The sequence below is a fragment of the Engraulis encrasicolus genome, chromosome 10, assembly GCF_034702125.1.
Source record: "Engraulis encrasicolus isolate BLACKSEA-1 chromosome 10, IST_EnEncr_1.0, whole genome shotgun sequence".
Lineage (NCBI taxonomy): Eukaryota > Metazoa > Chordata > Actinopteri > Clupeiformes > Engraulidae > Engraulis > Engraulis encrasicolus.
In genome coordinates, this window is record NC_085866.1 from 34,195,867 (window position 1) to 34,209,967 (window position 14,101).

Here is a 14,101-nt window from a genome sequence, read left to right on the forward strand (position 1 = left end):
GACATAAAAAAAGAATGCCCTTTCTCTTGGTCAATACATGGGTTCAAATATCTTGGAATACAAGTAACACCTTCTTTAGAAAAACTATTTACGACAAACTACAACTTTTTGTTGGAGGTTTGTCAAAACAAGCTTCAGACTTGGACCACTCTTCCATTCTCTCTCATTGGTAAGATCAATGTGGTCAAAATGAGTATACTCCCTAGGTTTATTTATGCTTTTATTATGTTACCATGTCATGTCCCGTCTTCTTTTTTTAAGCTAATTAATAAATCTTTAACAAAATTTATATGGAACAATAAAACACCAAGGGTTAAGCTAGCTACTTTATCTAAATCCTATGTTAAAGGGGGACTAGGACTCCCTAACTTTCAGTGGTATTACTGGGCCTGCCAGGTTAGAAATATTGTAAGTTGGAAATTAGAAACTAGCACTCTTTGGGTATCACTTGAATCATCAACATGTCATCCATTAGATATTATGTCAACACTTTACATTAAGACTCTACGTCTTCCGACAACTGTAGAAGAGTTACCTCCACTACAAGCTACTCTGAAAGCATGGCAGGACTGTAACCGGTTCCTAGATAAAGATAGTTTGATAAGCGTACATTCTCCCATTGCATTCAACCCAGACTTCTTAGCTCTTTCACAAACAAATTTTCGAAACTGGACACTTAATGGTTTGAAGACTTTTTCAGACATGTTTGACAAGGGTTCTGAGTCTGTGAAATCATTTGCAGACATCACTAGAGAATATGAAATTCCTAGATTAGATTTCTTTAAGTACTTGCAGGTCCGCCACATCATGGTCCATTTGCAAGAAAAGGGACAACTTAGATTCTGCCCTACAGAACCGGAACAATTCATATCCTCGGCCTCCTCTGTTAAGGGGAAGATATCTCTTTTTTATAAAAAGTTATCTGAAAGATCACAGAACTCTTTTTTGCCCTTGAAATCAATTTGGGAACTTGATTTGAAAAAGAATTTCAGTGAGAAAGAGTGGTTAAGAATGTGTACAGATTTCACCTCTCCCGTGGCTACAGATATTAAAATTAAGGAAAGTAATTATACATTTCTTTACAAATATTATCTAACCCCAGTTAAGCTTAACAAATTTGATGAAGTAAATTCTCCTTTGTGTAAGAAATGTGGAACTGAACTGGGGACATTTATGCATTTATTTTGGGACTGCAAAGTTGTTTATTCTTTCTGGGAGAAGATTCACGAAGCAATCCAAGATATGTGTGAGTGCACTTTTGATCTCTGTCCTAGGTTGTATTTGTTGAATTATGGGTTGGGAAATGTGTTCCCTTACGCAAAGAAATGTGTTTTTGTAATATTATGTCACTTTGCCAGAAAATGCATACTCATGAATTGGATATCGCAGTCAGGACCGACTCTTTCACAATGGTCAGATCAGATAATACACTTTTTAACGATGGAAGAAAGTATAAACACACAACACCTTAAACAGTTGGATGTCAGGTCTACATGGTCCTTAGTACATAAATACATAGACACAGTAAAACTTACAAACCTAAGTTAAGCATATAGGGTAGACCGCTATGTGAAGTGGGTAGGAAATAATTGTATGTTTTTGTGTTTTTTTTTTTGGGTGTTATGTTTGTTTGTCTTTGTTGTTGTTTATTCTTCCTTTGTCTAGTGGACAAGCGCTGTCCACTTTGTGTGATGTTTGTGTGATATGTGTAAAAGTGTAAATAAAAAAAATAAATAAAAAAAATAAATAAAAGGTCACAAGTTCAAGCCCCGAGTGCCAGACTGTGCATGAAGACCTCTACGTGGTTGCCCTGGTGCCGTTAGAAATTGCTTATCAGTTGCTTTGGGTATAGAACTAATCACGAATCGGAACCAGGACCTTTTTTGGGTCATTTCCAAAAACTCCACCAAGTTTCAGCCAAATCCGATTACAAGTTTTTGAGTTATCCTGCTGACCGACAGACAGACAGGTAGACAGACAGACAGACAGACAGACAGACAGACAGACAGACAGACAAACCAACGTGACTGATAACATTACCTCCTTGGCGGAGGTAACTAGAAGCACTCAGAGAGCGCAGACTTTCGCCAAGGAAGCTGCTTGATAGAACATTTGATGATGTTACACCCTGTCTTTCCGCCTTCTTTTTGTGGAGTAGAAACTGGAATGTTTTGCCCTGTCCCGCAATTCAATTTGCAGTCACTAGGGGCGTCTAGATGTATAGGCCAGCAATGGTGAAGAATCTTTAAAAAGTTCCTTGTGGATTGTGATGCGGATCACCACCAGAATTTAATCACTTGTTCCTTGGGTCATTGCCAACAACTCCACAGTTTCATCCAAATCTGTTCCTAACTTTTGAGCTATCATGCTGACAGACAGACAAACAAACAAACAAACAAACAAACAAACAAACAAACAAACAAAACACAAACAGACAAACCAACGCAAGCAAAAACATAACCTCCTTGGCGGAGGTAATAAAAGCCCAGTCACTGGAAGCATCTCTCTCCTCTCCCCAGAATGAGAAGCCGCTAGATGCTCGGCCCAGCATCACTGTACAACAGCCCTTTGATCCTCCATTCCCCCTCCCTCCCCCATCCACCATCACCACCATCATAGACCACCAACAGCGGGGGACATAGAGAGGCTTTGGAACCTTCTGACCACAGACCTCTGGAACAATAGTAAATCAAAAAGGACTACAACATAGAAAATGTTGAACTTTGACTAAAATTTTTACATTTATGCTGATCCCTATTCAGTGACGTTGAAAGCTTTACGAGCAATAGATACAATGGTTGACGGGCCTATTCACTCTTTACCGAAAACACTCAACTACATCATAACATTATTGTTATGGTAAGGCAGAACGTCTCAAGTAACCGATAATGTCATTACCATTTTGGTGACAATAAGGTCACATATAACAGAGGCTCTGCACTCATGGGTAAGAGGACCCAATTTTGGGACCCCGCTGTCCCTGGGCCCAGGACAACTGCCATTTTTGTTCCCCCCATGTCTGTTTCCATTTAGCCTACTACGATATAAATCGTGTGTGGGGGGGGGTATAGTACAGCGGCTGCTGTGGTTCATGCAGTCGGTGCCGAGGCTGACACAGAGCGATGGATGAGGTGGACGGTGGTGCTGAGCAGTGGCGTCCACAGACATTTTGGGGGGCAGTGCTGGGGGTGGTAAGGGATTGTGTTGGGGGCATGTCGAACCACTGGCTGGCTCGTTAGGCTATATATTTTGTTTCAGAGCATTATTTTAACATGCTTTCTCACATGAAGCATTAGATTATCATGTCAACATGTAGACCACAGTGCATTGTGACAAAAACTTCCAAAATAGAAGTTTCAAAAAGGCTATTTTTGTCCAGTAGGGCAAAGGGGCAGGTGCTTTAGCACCACCTTGTCCTCATCTGTGCACACCTATGGTGCTGAGCTGAGCTGGGGCTGGTGTATCATACCAAGGAAGTAGGCTACGAAAGATTGCTGCTGCGGGGCGCCAGCGGCGGTGGCGGTGGCCAGTCCAGAGTCTGCTCTCTCTGGCTGTGAGTGTGTGAGCAGCCTGTCGCTGATCAATAGTTATTAAATGTGTGGCACGCACCCACACTGCCTGCTTGTCCTCTGACTGCCCTTCTCCCCAGTTAACAAGAAGCCCGTGCAGCCACAGAGCAATTAGCGAAGCAAACACACACACACAGTGACACGCACACACATGCAGACACACACACACACACTCACACACACATACACATGCACACACACACACTTACACACGTACACACCCACACAAAAACAAGCGCAGGACTTCTGACCGGGAGTACAAATCATGTGATACCTCTTCCTGCCCAAACAACATTGAGAGAGAGAGAGAGAGAGAGAGAGAGAGAGAGAGAGAGAGAGAGAGAGAGAGAGAGAGAGAGAGAGAGAGAGAGAGAGAGAGAGAAGGGGGTGGGGGTGACGATAGCAGCAGTATCACACAAATATTTAAGAGATTTGAAAACCATTTTGTTTGTTATTTGCGGCCGTGTCTGTGTGGTGAGGGGGCGGGCGGCTAATGTGGTATTACTCAAACAATACACGTGAGATAATGGACCATAAACTGTGGTCTACCACTCAGTGTTTCTGTGAATTATTGCAAATCGTGCGAATAAATTGCGAAACCAAAGAAGCTCTCTGCACTTCTAATAGCAGTCACCTGCCATGCCATGGGCTGTACTGTACATCAAGAATAGAGGAAACGTGTCGGTGGTATTTATTGCCTTTATTGGGGTCCTCTTCAATTATTTAAAACTCTCCTTGGAGGCCTAATTTATTGCCTTTTGGACGCAGGCCTCTGAAGGGAAGTTTAGGGGGAGCATTCATCAAAGTAAAGAGGGAGAAAGGGAAGTATAATTGGTAAGCTGGGCATATGGGAAGGTGGCTGCTGCATTGTGGTATACAGTAACATGCTGAATCACTGGAAACCTGCTTGACAACAACAACTTCTATAGCCAGTAACGTATATAGCCGGTCAATATGGCTTACAAAGCACACCTGGTAGAGTTAGGATTATGGTCAGGCCCATGGTAGTCTCATAATGTGCACCGTTGTGCTAGTGGAACATTGTAATAGTTGTTGGAAAGACCACAGTAGTATTAGTACTACACCATTACAACATAGAGCCTAGTACATACTAATACATTACAACTAGTCATTGCCATTCTGGCAAGCAAATTCTTAACTGGGGCCTTGTTTTAAGAGTTTTATGGCCTACATAGCATAGTGTCCCATTTCAACAGAACACCAGCATGTATTAATCAACAAGCAAAGACTTGGTGGAAATGGTGCAAAGGAGACATTCTTGACAGATGGGATCACAGCATAAGGGTTTTTTTCATAGGCCATAGAATGCAGATGTCTTTATTTTAATAATAATAACCCCCCACACACACACACAACCTAATATGGATGTGAGATTTGATTATACGGTCCGTGTGTGTACTGTCAGTCAAATGTCTAATTATGACTTTTGGTGCTGGCCACCTGTTTTGAGTTCCGGGGGTAATAATCAAGTGTGGATGGATGTGGCTGCTTGCCTAACGGAGCGTTTTCGGCCAATTTCTGCAGACAGACATGGACGGCACGGACTGTGACGCAGTGCAAAATAAATGTGTGAAGTTGGTTCGTTTGGCTGTTTCGGCTGCTTTATTTGCTTTTGTTGCGGGGGAGATGAAACACCCACTCCTCTCAGCTCTGCTCGGCTCGACTCGATCGCATTTATTTCTTTATTTACCCGCTTATGTGTTTATTTGGCGTGTTTGTGAGTGCTCTGTTGCACAGCCTTGCCTTTCTCCAGGGCACAGCATTAAATTGTGGGCCGTATCTACAATCAGCTCCAATGGAGCCCCCCCCCCCCCAGCCATATATCTACATACATCAGACACTGTGTGGGCCCCCTATATACACAGGGCCCTGGTGACTCAGTCACACTTTACCCCCCTCCCCCGTACGACATCCCTGCCTGTCTCTCTCACTCTACCATCCATTCTCCATCTATGTCCCCAGTCTCCAGTCTATGTCTCTCTCTCACACACTTTCACTTGTCCTTCACTCACCCCCTCTGTGTCTATGTCCCACTATGTCCTCTCTCTCTCTCTCTCTCTCTCTCTCTCTCTCTCTCTCTCTCTCTCTCTCTCTCTCTCTCTCTCTTTCTTTGTCCCACACCTCTCTCCACCTTATTCTAGCGTCCCTTCTCTCTTCCTCTGTCTTTCTTATTTCCACTTCTCTCTTTCTCTCTGTCTTTTTACCCCCCCCCCTCCCATCTCTATTATTCTCCCCTTCTGTGTTTCTCTGTCCCCCTCTCTCTCCCAGGGCCTTTATTTATATTATGTCCATCTCTGCTCTGGGTACACCGCCACACTGAGGCACTGTTGATGCTTGGCTGCCTGGTTGGGCGGTGTGGCCGTGCTGTCGCTGTCTGTCTGTGTTGTGATGCGTGACTCATTCTTGGGCCCAGTCGGGTCCCTGCTCGCCGCTCCCCGGGGGCCGCCTGCAGAGGCCTGGCCCAGCTGAATGGAACGCATTAACGGGCAAAATGGTGGCACTAAGGTGTTTTCCGAGCTTTTTTTCGGGGTGGAAGCGAAGCAGGGGGGAAACAACATAAACAGAGAGAGGAACAATGTTGGCGAGAGGCTGTGAGCTCGCAGTGTGTAGCCAGTCAGACACTAAGGAAGTAAGTAATAGACATTCCCCCTGCTCCGCTCTCTGAAACTGGCGCTATTTCTGAGGCTTGCGCTCAGAACAGCGGGTGGCAACGTTGCGATGCTTATTTGAGGGATGTACAGAAGCAGCTTGCTGCATCTAAAGTGATCAACAACAGAAGGTTTCGCTCTTTGTAGCTGTGACAAAGCCTGCATGTTTAAACTTTGTAGGTTAATCTGTTACATGTACCTTTTAACAGGAACATTAAAAGGAGGTGAATTGTACAAACGCCATCACATAAGGCTCTTGCTTTTGAAGTAATTTTTTATACCCCTCTATTGGTGGCTATTGTGATTGTGACTATTGTAAAAATGAAAGCGAGTTAACTGTACAACACCATCATACAGTATACTGTAAGGCTCATGCTTTTGAAGTCAGTCTTTTTAACGCACCTCCATTGTGGCTATTGTGAAGTAAATAACAATTGTACAAATGTAAATTTTCAATTTTAGTACCTGTACAACCTTAACTGCCACATTATGAGGGCGAAGGGAGAATACGTTATGTCCCCCAGAGGAGATAAAGGCAGACAGACATTGTAAAGTTGTGGGCCTTTTCCCTCCCTTTTCCCCCCATGTGAAAGGAGTTCATTACTTGTCCATTCATTAATTTACACTTGGGGCCTTTCATGCCAAGACACTTGGCAATGGGTCCAATTGCTTGTTCCACCGTTGCTTTATTAGCCAGTGCAAATGGAAGCTCTCGCTTTATCTCTTTCAAGCGCACACTTTCGCTCTTTTTTTTGCTCTCTTCAGCCCATGAGTCAAGCGGAGACAATGAGACAATCAGATGTCCGATTCATCAGTCTATGTAATTGCTCTTCAGATCTGTATTGATGTAGAGTAGCTGGAGTCTTGTGGCCGTGTGAATCTTGACACGTTTTCTCACTCACCACACTTTGCGCACTTTTGTGGGGAACAAAGCAATGTAATTTGCACCCTGCATTATGTTGCGAATGTGCTTAACATTTCATTTGCAGTCTGCGTGTTGTTTGTGTGGAGTCTTCATGGGAGACTACCTAGGCCTATATCTGTCTCTCTATAGACATCTTTGTGATTCGCACCATCCAAAGCAATTTCCTACTTTTAAATGGTTTTATGTAGTGCACCTCTTTGTTCTTCACTATACAAAAGGGTTGCCCCCGGCCTTTTCCACGTAGCACTCCAGTAAGATTATTTTCTGATCCTTGAGAACCTACATGGCTTCCTCATGCCATACAGCAAGGAAATACACCTACACTGTAACAAATAGCTGTTTATTTACGGCAATTCTGCAACAGCATTCTACTGTTTTTCGAAAAAACAGACAACTACTGTGAAAATATTACTTTGAGTCACATATTGAGCATAAACAGTAAGTACTGCACAATAGCAGTATTCGCCGTTGTGGAAAAAACTAGAGATGCACCGGATCCTGATTTTTAGGATCCTGCCGGATACCAGATCCACTGAATAAGATCCTGCCGGATCCGGAACCGGATACCGGATCCTACAAAAGGGTTGAAACATATAGTCTACTCGCACACGTGGGCCCTTTTTATTACGTTGGCGCAAACTATTTTTTAGACTCATTGGCTTATTGCCACACTGCCTGCAATAGCCGCTTCCAAAGGGATTTCACTCCATGCAGTGATTGGGGTTGTGAAAGACTGAAAAGCCTAGGCTAGACATGCACCAGACCCTGATTTTTAGGTAACATGCCGGAAACCGGATCCACTGCTTAAGATCCTGCCGGACCCGGACCCTGTGAAAAACTCTATTATCCTGACGGATCCGGAACCGGAACCGGATCCGGTGCATCTCTAGAAAATAACAAGTGGCAAGCACCATTGAAACCCACTCATCCTCCACTTGTCCGTGATCACCATCAAACTTCAATACCACCTGAAGACCTGAAGTCATTCTGACTGGTTAAAGATTATCTGATACTATCAAGCATGATGAAACAATTTCTAAGGAAACTACAAGACTTAAAAAGTGCTTGATGCAGCAAAGTGTGAGTAGCACATGCATTTTGATAGTGATGAAAGTGTGAATGGCTGAAACATTTTAAGAACTTGTAACAGTCTTGCAACAAGCAGCCCCATCTAAACCAATCTGCTAATCAGTGCCTGGCCTCACCTGAGTAGGGCTGTTATGCCATTATTCAATTACGGGCGTCACCTGCCAAGGGCCTGATGACTCTGGTCACATGGTACTCCTGCACCTGTATATAAATCTGGACTATCAACACTTCAGTTGCTTGCCTGCCTGCTGGCTGGCCTGCATGGCACAGCATAGCACTTGTTTGCCTATAAGCTTGCCTACAAGCTTGCTTACATGCTTGCACACTTTCCTCTTTGTGAAAGCTTGCTGTATGTGGCATCATTTGTGGCATTGTTGCATATAATGTGCCTGCTGCAAATTAGGCATTGCTTTGAGAGCTAGCTTGTAGTGCTGCTTGTTTGATGTGCTACTTGGTGCAAAATATTTTTTTAAAGACTGACCAATGCTATATTCATCATTGGCTCATCAAGAGATACAGTAAAAAGCCCACCTTGCACACTATCATTGTAACAGCACTGCGTACTCTGAAATTTTATTCATGCCCACACTTTCAAAGGACCACCGCAAACCATTTTCTCAATACAGCATAGCGCCATAGTATCATGCTCAAGGCACTCCAGTCATGGTGAACGATGGGAGGGTGGGGTGGTAACATGGCCAGGGTACCACAGTTATGGAGAATGATGGGTGGGGTGGGAAGTTGCCATGGCCATATTCATGAATACAACTATGACCCAGTATTTGCCTGTCATCACACAGTACAATTCAACTTTTTAACTGAAATGTACTGTTATTTTTCTGTAGAGTACTGTTATTTAACAGTTCAATTGCTGCTGAAAAAATGTTATATACTGTGATACATTAAACAGCAATGAGCTGTATTTGATTTTTGGTGTGAAATAACAGTAGAATTACAGGTAAATATAATTGCCAGTAACTGCCGTTATTTTGCAGGGAAATTTTCTTAGAGTGTACTTTCAAACACAATCCTCTATGCTGGCCTCCAAACATCAAACAGGATCTCAGATGCTGTCCTGTCCTCCAAATATCGAACACGACCTCCGATGCTGTCCTCCAAATGTGTTTGCTGAGGTATGAGCCGTGCCGAACAAGGTGCTGAAAGCCTTCTACATGGTCACAGATGTATTGATTCTGATGTTCCCTGCTGTTGCTGCTGCTGTCTTGAAGTGAATTTCAACTCTGAGCGACTCTCACACAGATAGCACACAGATGCTCACTGGCTCTTTCTGAGCGTGACGGTCTGTCTGAAGAACTCCATTTCAACTCTCATGTTTGAACTGCGGCCATTTTTGTTTTCTTTCAGCGACGTAAGATGTGCGAGCCAAAAAGACACGGCTGTAATGAATCCTAAATCCGCCCATGCAGTCCATAAAGCGAGATGAAAGTGAATAAAACATTATTCACCCTCAAGAATCACAAATCCCTTTCATTGAAGCATTGTTATGACGTTTCACGGACACCCTTAATGGCCCAAACAGCATTAGCGATATTGCTGGCTCGTCGTCGGGCCAATTTTTGTCTGGACGCCACGGTTGGGGGACCATCCCTCTGTTCTCTTAATGGTTTCGAATTGGGATTCTCCACAGCCTGCCCCGTGTTTCTTATCACTCAACTCCAATAAGGTGCATGTTGCTGTGTGTGTACAGCCCTATGTGTGGCATTGTGTGCGGCCTCAACCTCATTGGAGGCGCGATCATCATCCTTCCTCATGTGGAGTTGAAAGACACAAGAACTTCTTTGAGGTCAGGAGATGCCATAGTTTATTACCGTGCGCCGATGACGACTGGAGTGTGAGTGGCAGTTTTTCGCCGGGGCCCAGGGGCCTGGCGAGAGCGGCGCAGTGGCACTGGACTGTCAACCGTGGCTTGTCCATTGCTCAATTTGTGTCAGCATCCTTTTGCGTCATTCATCAATGGAACACACACTCTCAACTCGGGGCCCCGGCTGCCAAGGGCTGCATGTCCTTCAGCTGATGAGCCATTTCTGATTCGGCGGGGGATCCATCAGACGCGATAAACCCGAGAGTGTACCCGAGCGAGCACACTCAAATTGGCACGCCTGCCATCAAGCACTGTGACCCATTCCAAAGCACCACCTCTCTCCTTCTCTCTCTTTCTCCCTCTCTCTCTCTCTCTCTCTCTCTCTCTCTCTTGCGCTCTCTCTCTCTCTCTCTTCCGCCCTCTCTCTCTCTCAGAGTTTGAGATTTTTATTTTTGTGATGATTTTTTTTCTTTGGGGATGGCTGCTGTCGATTTTTTTAACAACTCAGTGAAATAAATCACCCCCTTAGATTGTGTCTAGAAAGCCTTGTAACTTTCACCTGAATTTACCAGGTCAGATCTCAAGGTGATGGTACTCCCACTGTGATGCACATTTAGTTTATTTAAGGCCTCATGCCGAGACAACAATGAGAAATGAGGCTGGGATTTTGTATAGCCGATTGATGGAGGAATATTTTTTTCTAGATGAATATATAAAAGCCAGCTAGGACTTTCTTTTTTTACAGCACGCAGCTGAAAAGCCCTCTCTGTCCGACTGTTCCTACATATTCCCCAGACATCTCGACTACAGTATGCTTTCCTTCACAAGAAGGATTCTCAGCACATCTCTGTACTTTTATTCTCTCTCTCTCTCTCTCTCTCTCTCTCTCTCTCTCTCTCTCTCTCTCTCTCTCTCTCTCTCTCCCCTTCTGTCTCTCTCTCCATCCACCCCTCTCTCCATCCCTACCTCCTTGTCTGTCTGGCTCTTGCTCTCTCTGGGGTACCAGAACGCACCATGCCACTACCTGAAAAGAGAGCTCGAAAAGCTTTGTTATTCCCGTGGAAACGTAAGATACTGACTAACTTGTTCTGTGACCTATTTTGTACGCATGTTCGCTCTCACACAGCGAGAGAACATCGGAGGAGCAGGAGGAAGAGGATGATGAAGAAGAAGATGAGGAGGAGGAGGAGAGGAGTCTTTGACTGTGCTGTGCGCGTAGCATGTGATTCACGTAGCTTGGGGAAATGGACTGCTGGGTCATCCTGCTGCGCCCAGTCATATACGTAGCCTACATATATAGACACTGGATGGCTGCAGTCCAGCACTGGAAACAGCAGGCAAGACAAACAACAACAACAACAGCGGCGAACAAACAAATGAAAACCAAACAGACAATTGCAGCATGGCTAATGAGGAAGAGGGCCCTTTCTTCACACTTGATGTGCCATTAATTAGATCCAGTCTTGCAGTGCGCACTGCATGTACGCACACACCCACAAATCTGCCTTGCCTTCGGCATCCCCCGGCTGACGGCTGGACAGGAGCTGGAGTCGCTTTACATACTGTCCTGTGGCGTCGTCTCTTTTTATGTTCACGAGATGAAACAGAGGCGCTTCCCGTCTGATGTGTACTGTAGCTTCAGAGGCCCGAATCAAAGGTGGCCAGAGGGACAACAAAAATGCAGCCGTGGAAGTGTCTTGATGTTCAGATTTACAGTAAGAGGACTGTGTGCGATACAACAGCTCATTTGGTCTGTTGTGTTGAAACATCCCATCTCTTGTTTTACAGTATGTCCATGGGGTGGGATAGAGCTGCTGGGGGTGCTCAACACATCATTCCCGCAGTAATGTGCTCCCTAGGTTCAGCCAGCACAGTAAACTTTGCAGTGTTAATTCAACACTAAGACAGTCAATTTCGTCAATCTTTGAGACTGTGTTTCGTCCCAGAGTACCCGGTAAGTGTTGAGTTAACACTGCTTATTTTAGGCCCTGCCTGTGGCCTGGCGACCCCAGTTCAATTCTGGCCTGGGTCATTTGCCGATCCTTACCCGTCTCTCCCCCCACTCATTTCCTCTCCTCCACTGTCCTGTCAAAAATAAAGGCAAAAAAGCCCTGAAAAACACTGCCTATTTTACAGGGAGGGAACCTGGGGTGGAGAGGAGCTCAATTGACTGTCAGCAGGGAATGAGGTGGACATTTTCTGACCCTGGTGTGTCAACATGGGATTAAAGCAACACTCTGTTACATTCTCAAGGCTAATGAATCCTCTTCAAAACTACACTGGATGTGTTGCATTTGCATAATATTTTTGGGAGATTCGAGGGGACAAGTGAAATTAAAATTCTTGCAAAAAGCCAAACAAAAAAGAAATTGTAAATGTCTGTACGCTGATAAGTTCTTCCTAACTTCAGTTTATTTAGCACGCTGCTGACATGTTGGACATGTGTGCATTCTCTGTACTTAAAGGAAAAAAAAACAAATAACAAAATATAAGCAAGACACTGCAATTCACACCATTTTGTTTTCATCAGTTTATTGCTATCAAGAGTGCTGAAAGAACAAGAACACTGGAGAAATGTGTGTTTTAATGTGATTTATAATAGTTCTTTTTCTACATTGATTTTATACAATGGTCTAAAATGGATTTCAGGAGAAAAACACCCTGTCTTTGCTATGGTCTCCACCAGTTAAAAAAAAGAAAAATAATGACCCTACGTGGCTGTTATTCAGTTTCATTTCAATGCTGCGGTATGTTATAATTACCTGTACAGTCATAATGGGCCTATTTCAGTGCTGTCAGGGGCAGGGCATGGCTAATGTGATCCAGACAATGGCACCAGATGAAAAGGACCCTTTACCATGGTCACCCAGGCTTTCTTTTGACTCCCAAGAGTGTACAAGGTACTGCTAATCACCAGTTGGACCACCATTAAGTTTCTTTTCTTCTTCTGTCTGGTGCGCTCTCTCTCTCTCTCTCTCTCTCTCTCTCTCTCTCTCTCTCTCTCTCTCTCTCTATCCCTCTCTCTCCCTCTCTCTCTCTCTCTCTCTCTCTCTCTCTCTCTCTCTCTCTCTCTCTCTCCCTTTGAAGTCGTGGGGGCTGAAGCGGTAGATGGTTATTTTTCATCACCTCTGACCTTCAGGATGGAGGAGAAAAAAGCGAGGTCCATCTGCTCGCATTGCCAGGTCCAGTGGCCAGTACAAAGAGAAAAAAAACATGACGCAAATACTGTTGTTACTGCTGCTGCTGCAGTGGAGAATATGCTACAAGCACAGTACAGCACAGATCAAGATGAGACTAGACCTTAGAAGACACATATTCTGTAGCTGGGGCACACAATTAAGCTCTATTTCCTCTGCATGCTGCATTTGATCAAAAACATGGAACTTACCCTTGGATATAGGCCTACAGTAGTTCAGAGTGAAGTGAAAGCTCTCGTTATACCGAGGCATTAAGCTTTAGGCTTTTAAGCTTTTGAGCATTATTTCTTTCACATGCAATGTGACCGCTACATGACTTGATTTCTGTGATATGCAAAAGTGACAAACACAAGAAGTGCAGTAGCCTATATAGGACTTTATGTATGATCTTCTCAGACATAACACAGAACAAAGTGACTATAGCATAGAGTGATGATAATAAATCCACTGTTTGTTTCCCTACCAAACAGTGTTTTGTCTGCTGTGGAGGAGAAAGGGAAACAAAAACGCCCAAGTTAAAAAATAACATCAGAGGGAAAAGTATCCCAGAGCCCTGCTATATTTCCCAAAATGCCGCGCCAGACCCAAAAATGAAACTCGCAATTGGATATACGACAGTTCACAATTGTGTTACAGCTTCTTTGAAGTTTTTTTTTTCTTTTTAAAGAAAGTTCTTCTTAAAGTTCTCCTTTTGAAAAGTTTACACTTTAAGCTTTTAAGCTTTATTTAATCTAAATTGCAGGATAAGTGCTACAGGAGGGATGGCGGACTAGTCTGACAAACACAGGAGATGTAGCCCTATATGCAGTATAATCTCCACAGACACTGCA